The 8,101-nt window shown below is 36.0% G+C and overlaps 1 pseudogene; it reads right to left on the reverse strand.

The window, feature by feature from the left end:
- Positions 1-1,862: 1,862 nt before the first annotated feature.
- On the reverse strand, positions 1,863-3,799 carry LOC132152316 (general transcription factor II-I repeat domain-containing protein 2-like; annotated as a pseudogene).
- Positions 3,800-8,101: the final 4,302 nt, after the last annotated feature.

Genomic DNA, 8,101 nt, shown 5'->3' on the forward strand with positions numbered 1-8,101 from the left:
GGTTATGTTTGTTTTCTTCTAAAAGATAAGAAAAGTAATCGGATCTAGCAGTTTTTAGTACTTTTCTGTAGGATAGGTTACTTTCCCGCCAAACAATACGAAATAGCTCTAGTTTTGTTTTCCTCCAACTGCGCTCCATTTTTCTGGCTGCTCTCTTTAGAGTGTGCTCATTATACCATGGTGTCATACTGGTTTCCTTAAACATTATGAAGTTCCAATAACAATATACACTACTATACCATTCAAAAGCTTGATGTAAATAATATAAATGTAACAAATAAATGTAACTGTAACAAATGTAACAAACAATGTTGTTCTTTCAATTTACCCCCCCCCCCCCCCCAAAAAAACCTGAAAAAATATTCTCAGCTCTTTTCAACAATAATAATAATGATAATAATAACAATAAATGTTTTTCTTTCTTTTTTTGTAGAAAATCAGATTGTTAAAAGGATTTTTTAAGGATTGTGTGACTGGAGTAATCAGCTTTGAAAGTCAGCTTTGATTGTTCATAATAAACTGTTTAACTGCACTCGCAAGTGAATATTAAATTATGTTGTGGGATAATAAATATATTCTAAATAAACTACAAACATAAAATTATATATATTTATTTTGTCCTCACATTCTTTTTGTAACTCTTCCCCTCTCAGTCACACAGAATGAAAGGCTCATTATGCAGCTCATTATGCGGGCCTTTGTCTCCTCAGGTGTAAATCACAATGATATTCATGATAGTTGACGCCTACTCTATGACTTTTACCAACCAAAAGTGTCTTAGAAAATTTCAATCAATATATTGTTTTCTGTAAATGAGTAAACAAGATGATTTTCACATAATTTAGAAAGAATAAGGCTACAAGCTCCAGTTCTGAAAAATGATTCAAAATAAATGTAATGTTTCAATTAAATTTGAATTTGACACAATTGATAATTGTGAGTCAGTATTTCCCTTTCTAGTAAAATAAAAAAATAAAAAAATAAGAGCAATTAGAGAGAAAAAGAGGCCAACAAGTGTAAGTTGAGATGTTTAAAGGGTTAAATCACTTCAGCATCGCCCAAACAAATGTCGGCTCATTTCAACACAGTACAAATAACAACACCACTTTTAGTTGGTTTTGCGATGTACCACTTAAATCTCCCAGTTTATATAGTCCCAGCCTGGTCATAGCTGGTTTATCAGGCTGGTTTTAGAGGGGTTTTGTCCACATTTTTAGCTGGTTTTAGCTGGTCTTAGCTGGTCTGAGCTGGTCTTAGCTGGTTTTAGCTGGTCAGGGTGGCTGGTCTTAGCTGGTCAGGCTGGACTTAGCTGGTTTTAGATGGTCAGACTGGCTGGTCTAAGCTGGTTTTAGCTGGCCAAGCTGATATTAGCTGGCTAGACTGGCTGGTCTTAGCTGGTTTAAGATGGTTTTAGCTGGTCAGGCTGGGAGACCACCCAGATAGCAAACTGACATAGAAACAACATAGAAACGATGTTTCTCTTGGCACTGACACAATGTTGATTTTCTGCTTGTTTAAAAAAAATCTCACATACTTAATAATAGATACATTAGTAATAATTTATTAAACACACATCACATTTAGTCAAAATGTCTTTATTTATACAAAATATACAGTTCCAAATATGTTTAGAGCAGGGGTCTCAAACTCAAATTGGCTGGGGGCCATTGATGTGATTGCCACCTCATAGGAGGGCCATTTTAACATTCAAGCACAACAAGAAAGTGGAAATTTTTAAAACATTATTTTTTAATTTACTTCAAATTACATTGCTAAAATATTTTTGTCAAACTTAACAAAAAAATTTAAACAGCATTGTCTCTATTATTGTTATAACAGTATATATATAAGTTTTTAACAGGTAGTGCAAATATTTTTCCCTTTCTTTATTTTGACTTAACTTTAAAAAAACCTAGCGATCAACTAACAACATTGCACTGAACAAATGCAAACCCTGAATACATTTGTACACCATTCTATTTCTTGCCAGACACCTCGCAGCGCTTCTGCTCACACAACTGAGCCACGTTTGCCCTGATGGAGGTCACAGTTGAAACTCTGAGTACAGCTTCAAGATGGGCATCACTAAGCCTGGACCTGTACTTGCATTTATTGAAGTTCATAGTTGAGAAAAGTTTCTCACACAGATATGTGCTTCCAAAAAGGCACATTACCCGACTGAACACTTTGGACAGCTCTGGGAAGCAAGGAGGTAATTCTCTTAAAAACTGTCCAGTCTTGTCTGCTTGTCCTTATGCCTCTCTGAATTTAGTTTTTAGCTCACTGTTGCACTGCAAGTCAATAAGTTCCATTTGCAAAAGATTTGGGACACTCTCCACATCAGCTGAGAAGGGGTCGGCAAACAGCTGGAAAGTGTCATGATGTGCCTTGAAGTCAGCAAAACGTTGATCAAATTCCTGCAGTAGGTTTTCAATGGCAGAGGCATATTCATCACCACTGAATGCTGTGCCCTCCTCCGCAAGAGATCTGCATGTTGGGAAATGACTAAGGTTTTTTACAGAAAGCTGAGTTTTCCACAATCTTAGTTTTGTGGAGAAGGCTTTCACACTGTCATACGCTGCCGTGATGAGCTGACCTGGGCCCTGGAGCTTCAGGTTAAGGACATTCAGCTCCTGTGTTATGTCAACTAAGAATGCAAGGTCCATGACCCATTTAGGATCATCAAATCCAGGAACATCCATTCTGCCATCTTCCATGAATCTCTTCACCTCGGATCTTAACTCAAAGAATCTCCTCAGAACATTCCCCCTGCTGAGCCAGTGGACCTCAGTAAAATAAAGTACATCACCATATGTTGACTCAATTTCTTCTAAAAAGGCCCGAAACTGGTGATGCTGTAAACTCCTAGACCTGATGTAATTTATACATTTCAGGACAACAGACATGACATGTTCATATTTCAAACATTTGCTGCACAGTGCCTGTTGGTGTATAATGCAGTGCAGAACAACTGCTGCATCTGCATTTTCCTCTTTTAACTTTCTTTGTACTAGTGCTACCAGTCCATTTTTTCCCTGTCATAGACGGGGCACCATCAGTGGTAATGCCGACCAGCCTGTTCCACGGCAAACCAGCGCGCTCAATGGCGTCACACAGCTGCTGAAATATATCTTTGGCTGTGGTACGGCCGTGCATTGGACACAAACTCAGCAACTCTGTCACTTCAAATTGGTCATTAATACCCCTGATGAAAATTGCTAACTGAGCACTGTCGGTTATGTCTGTGCTTTCGTCAAGCGCCACAGAATATGCTGTGAAACATTTTCGATTTGCTGCGTAACTGATCATAAATGTCACTGGATAACGCGCTGATCCGCTCTGCCACTGTGTTCGCCGACAAAGATAGATTGTTGAACAAGTTTTTCTTTTCTGGACAAAGAATATCAGCGACTTTCTGCATGCAATCCTTTATGAACTGCCCTTCTGTGAATGGCTTTCCCGCTTTAGCGATCAACTCACTCACCACACAACTTGCCTCAACTGCAGCATCAGCATCCTTTTTGGCTTTATGGAAAAGGTTTTGCTGGGACGTTAGCTCCCTCTGCAACAGCGTGGCTCGTCTTTTTCTCTCCTCTTCCTGGTACTTATCATACTGTTCTCCATGTTTAGTAGAGTAATGACGCTTGAGATTATTTTCCTTTAGAACGGCGACTTTTTCTTTGCATATCAGACAGGTAGCATTTCCATTAAACCCCACAAACAAATACTACAAAGTCCATCTTTCTTGAAACTGTCTGTGTTCTTCATCCACTTTCCTTTTCGGTTTGGAAAGAGACATCTTTTCATTCGCACTTCGCAGCCAAACAACATAAACGAATGCCCCGAAACCAGCGGTTTTTAAATCTGTTTTTTTTTTTTGAGACAACTAGAAAATAATAATAATAATAATAATAATAATAAAGTTAATTTAGCGGGCCGGATTATGTTTTATTTTTGACATCAGTGGCGGGCCGGGTGGAGGGGGAAGGGGGGCCTTAAATGCCCCGCAGGCCGGCAGTTTGAGACTCCTGGTTTAGAGCATACAAACCTTCTGTATACAAAGCTTCTATAAGACTAATATCGAAAATGCCTTTACACTCAAATACACACAAAGAGGTATAACGTAAATTGTAGGCTAATATAAATAGTCTAAAGTTACAAATTAAAAGAATTTACTTAAGTATTAAACTTATGTTATTTTGTACCAAATATGCCAGTGTCCGACAGCTTATCAGAATTACTGGCCTGAGTCTGTATCCCCCCCCCCCCCAAAAAAAAAAACTTATACTACTGTTCCAGCTATTAAAATAGTTCCGTTTCGTATGTAATGGCAAAGTGATTATATATTTTATAGTTTTTATTATTATTATCATTATTATTAAGTTAAGAAAAACGTTTGTTAAATATAAAGCAAAAATGAACTGAAACTTATAATTAGAAAGCTTTAAATTACTGTGTAATAAAATAAAACGAGTCAAAAACAAAACCTCTTTCATTATAATCATAATCATTCTGGCCCGAAGCCCGGCCCGAGGGATGTAAAAAAGTCGGGGTGAAATGCAGGGCTCTATACCAGCCTATAAGTTTAACTTTTAAAAATGTTGTCATCCTAACAACAAACAGCTTTACTCATTCTTGTAAACAGAGTCTTATACTGTCTATCAGCTATGACTATTTTAGTCTTTCAAAGGACAAAATGGGTGAAAAAACAGTAATAAAAATTAGACATAAAATGCAGGCCAGGAGCGAGGCCCTTTAGAGGCACTGTGGTCGCACACTTGGCACAGCTCTTGCGACGGTATACTGAGTGAGAGAGCGGCATGGCTAATTGGACACAGCAACAGTAACTAAGGAGGGTGGGGTCAATCATAGCAATTTAGGAAGTTACTCAGAACATTTGATCAGATTCACTCCTGTAATTGGGTAAATTTGGTTGTCACTGTTCTCCTAATTGTGAATGGATTATACAGTGAGTGCATAATAGACGATAGTCAGTGAATAATCTGATCTTTTTTTTTTTTTTTTAAGCACATTTTACGAATTTCAAGCCACAAATATATGCACAGGAGCGTTTGAAAGTAGTCATTTTCAGCAGGTACCTAAATTAAATCGATACTACTTTGAATCACTACTTACTACACACATTTTCAAAAATTATTTGGATTTACATAAATCACGCAAATTATCTATTTTAGATTCAAAATGACAATTTTCACTTAAAGATGATAAGTATGCATCCCTGAATATTCGGTTGTTTATGTCCCTTTGTTGTATTTGCATACAGTACATTTATTGTATCTAGAATAATTGTAGAAAAAGTGAGCACCTGACAGTAGAATTTGTAGAGAATATTTAAATTATTTTATATATCATCAAGAAAATGTTTTAGGAGTTGCAATCTTGCATTTTGTTTCCTTCTCTCTCTCACACACAAAAAAAAACAAAACAGTTACACCTTCTCAAAATATTTATTGCAGGAGTATAAATCCTATTCTACAAATTACAAATTAAAAACTTCACAGGCTGTTATACCAGATTTATGCAGGGATATATTTCATTTTTATCCAGAATAATCTGTAATATTAATTTCATTTTTATTTTTATTTATTGTAATTTTAATTTTTGGATAGGCAAAACCCATCATCACTATGGCCATATCCTTCTAAAAAAAAAAAAAAAGTTTGTAAAGAAATATCCATAAAAGTGACCTATATCCCTTTAATTTAGCCTAGAATATTGAATATGAAATAGTAGCACTCATTAAAAACTATTTTGCCACTGTACATATCTTGCCAAAACCATATTTCTACAGTGCAAAGTAATTTCAGAGTAATGTTGTTTCGACTGATTAATAATGATATGATCATGTCATTATTCTGTTAAATAAAATGGGTCAAGGGCCACATGCTGTGTTTATCACTGGATAGAGTGCAAGAACGCATGTGTGGTCTCACATATCAGTTCTCATTCTTACAGTCGTGGTCAGAATCATTGGCAACCTTAGCAAATATGATCAAAGAAGCCTGTAAAGCATAAATCTGTATTGTTTACATTTTTATATTTTATTTAAAAATAATAATAATAATAAATAAATAATAATTATCACAAAAATCAAACTTTTCAATAAATAAAAAAATAATGAAACAGGTATGTGATCAGCTAGAGAAAAAAAGCAGGAAAATATGACCACTCCCTGCGCCACGCCCCCTGCCACTTATTATATATATATATATATATATATATATATATATATATATATATATATATATATATATATAAGCACATTAAAATATATATCTTATGTTAAAATGTAATTGATCACTGTGATCTAAGCTGAATTTTCTGAATAGCGGTTTTATGTGTGAATACAGTAAAATGTAACTTATTTATATTTTAAATAGACCCAAAACCTTTGAATGGTAGTGTACACTAAAAGTTTATGTGGCAAAGTGGTGTGTGGTTCAGCAAGGTCTGCAGCGGCTAGCTGGACAGATATTTGGGAGACGAGCACTGAGTAAAGTGCAAAATGATAAACACCTGTGTCTGATTGCAGTAGCTGGCGTGGAGAGATAGGATAAAAAGCCACCGGAGAGCAGCAAGGTGGAAAAACAGACTGGACTGAGAGTTTGTTGCGTGCTTCTCCCAATAGCAGGGGGATGAACCACGCCCGCTAACTACAGCTTAATAGTTTAGTTAAAAAGAAAAAAATATACATTTTTATTCAGCAATGATGCATTAAATCAATGAAAAGTGAGTGTCACTTTTTTGTTGTTTCAGATAAATGCTGTTCTTTTGATTTTTTTTTCCTGAAAAACAAAAAAGCTTTGGTGAGCATGAGATGTCTTTTCAAAAACATAAAATATCTTACTGAATTTTGAACAATAGTGTATATTTGTGGTTATTAACTGTATGGTTCAGTGTTCTTTGTAGATGTCTGACAGGACTCTGGGGTGTAGCAGGCCATTAGCATCGAAGAATCTATGAACATAAGCAATTTGTCACAGAGACAACCATATTTAGTGTACAATGCCAGTTTTATTACAAGGAACCAAGCTAAAGCAGAGAGGAAAAGAAAAAGAAGAAAATAAAGAAAACTATTTCTTAACGTAACAGAATTTGTTTCTAGGTTTTCTTATTTAATATTACTTACTTATGGATGTCAAAGCCTTCTTAAAAATGTGAGAAGCTTTCCCAGTTCTTCTGCCTTCAGAAATTGCAAAATCTTGGATCTTCCCCTGTTGCTGAGTTTTTTTTATCTCTCCTGAAAGGCTGAAATCAATAGTTTTTGTCAATATTTGTTTACCATGAGAGATCAAAACACATGATTCAGTTTATTGTCGCGCTGATGTAAGTGATGTCACCGATTAACGGTTAACTTACAGTTTATATGTTTAACTTTAGTTTAAATAAATTAGCCTATTTCCAATCACCCATTTAAAATAAATAAATAAAACACAGCAAACCTTTCACAGACCTGTCAAATGCTCTCGTCTACACATAAAGATGTAATAAAAATCCCAAACTTTAATAAAGAGCTCCGTCTATGGAGTTAGCCTAATGTTACCTCCAGTGAAACGGGTAAGACGCTAACGGACTGATTCGAAGACATTAACCATTTCTATGAAGTAAATTCAACAGAAGCGAGTCAAAAAAAAAAAAAGCAAGAGAAGTGTCAGGAACAGTTGTATGTAATATCTGTGTGATTTTAGGGACTAAACTTATCTAAAGCTTTGAAAACCGCAGCAAAAGCCAGTGATTCCCTGCTTGTCAGTTGTTGTGTTGGCGCTCCGTTTCTATGGCAACTCCCTTCGCTCCAGTGTTTGAATGAAACTCGAATGTTCAGCACGCACGCCCATTTAAACCAGGCGGGAAGGAAGTCGACCGGAAGTTGAAGTCGGCCGTGTGCCGCCATCTTGTAGCAGAACTTCACTTGCGTTAGCATTCCATTGACTCCCATTCATTTTGGCGTCACTTTGACAGCGAATAACTTTACATCTGAGGTGTTTAAAGACTCCATTTGTCCATTATTTATTTGTAAAGATACACAACAATGTATAAAGGGCTCCATTACCTTCTATGTTACATTATGGCCTCGTAGAAA

Source organism: Carassius carassius, chromosome 10 (genome assembly GCF_963082965.1).
Source record: "Carassius carassius chromosome 10, fCarCar2.1, whole genome shotgun sequence".
NCBI lineage: Eukaryota > Metazoa > Chordata > Actinopteri > Cypriniformes > Cyprinidae > Carassius > Carassius carassius.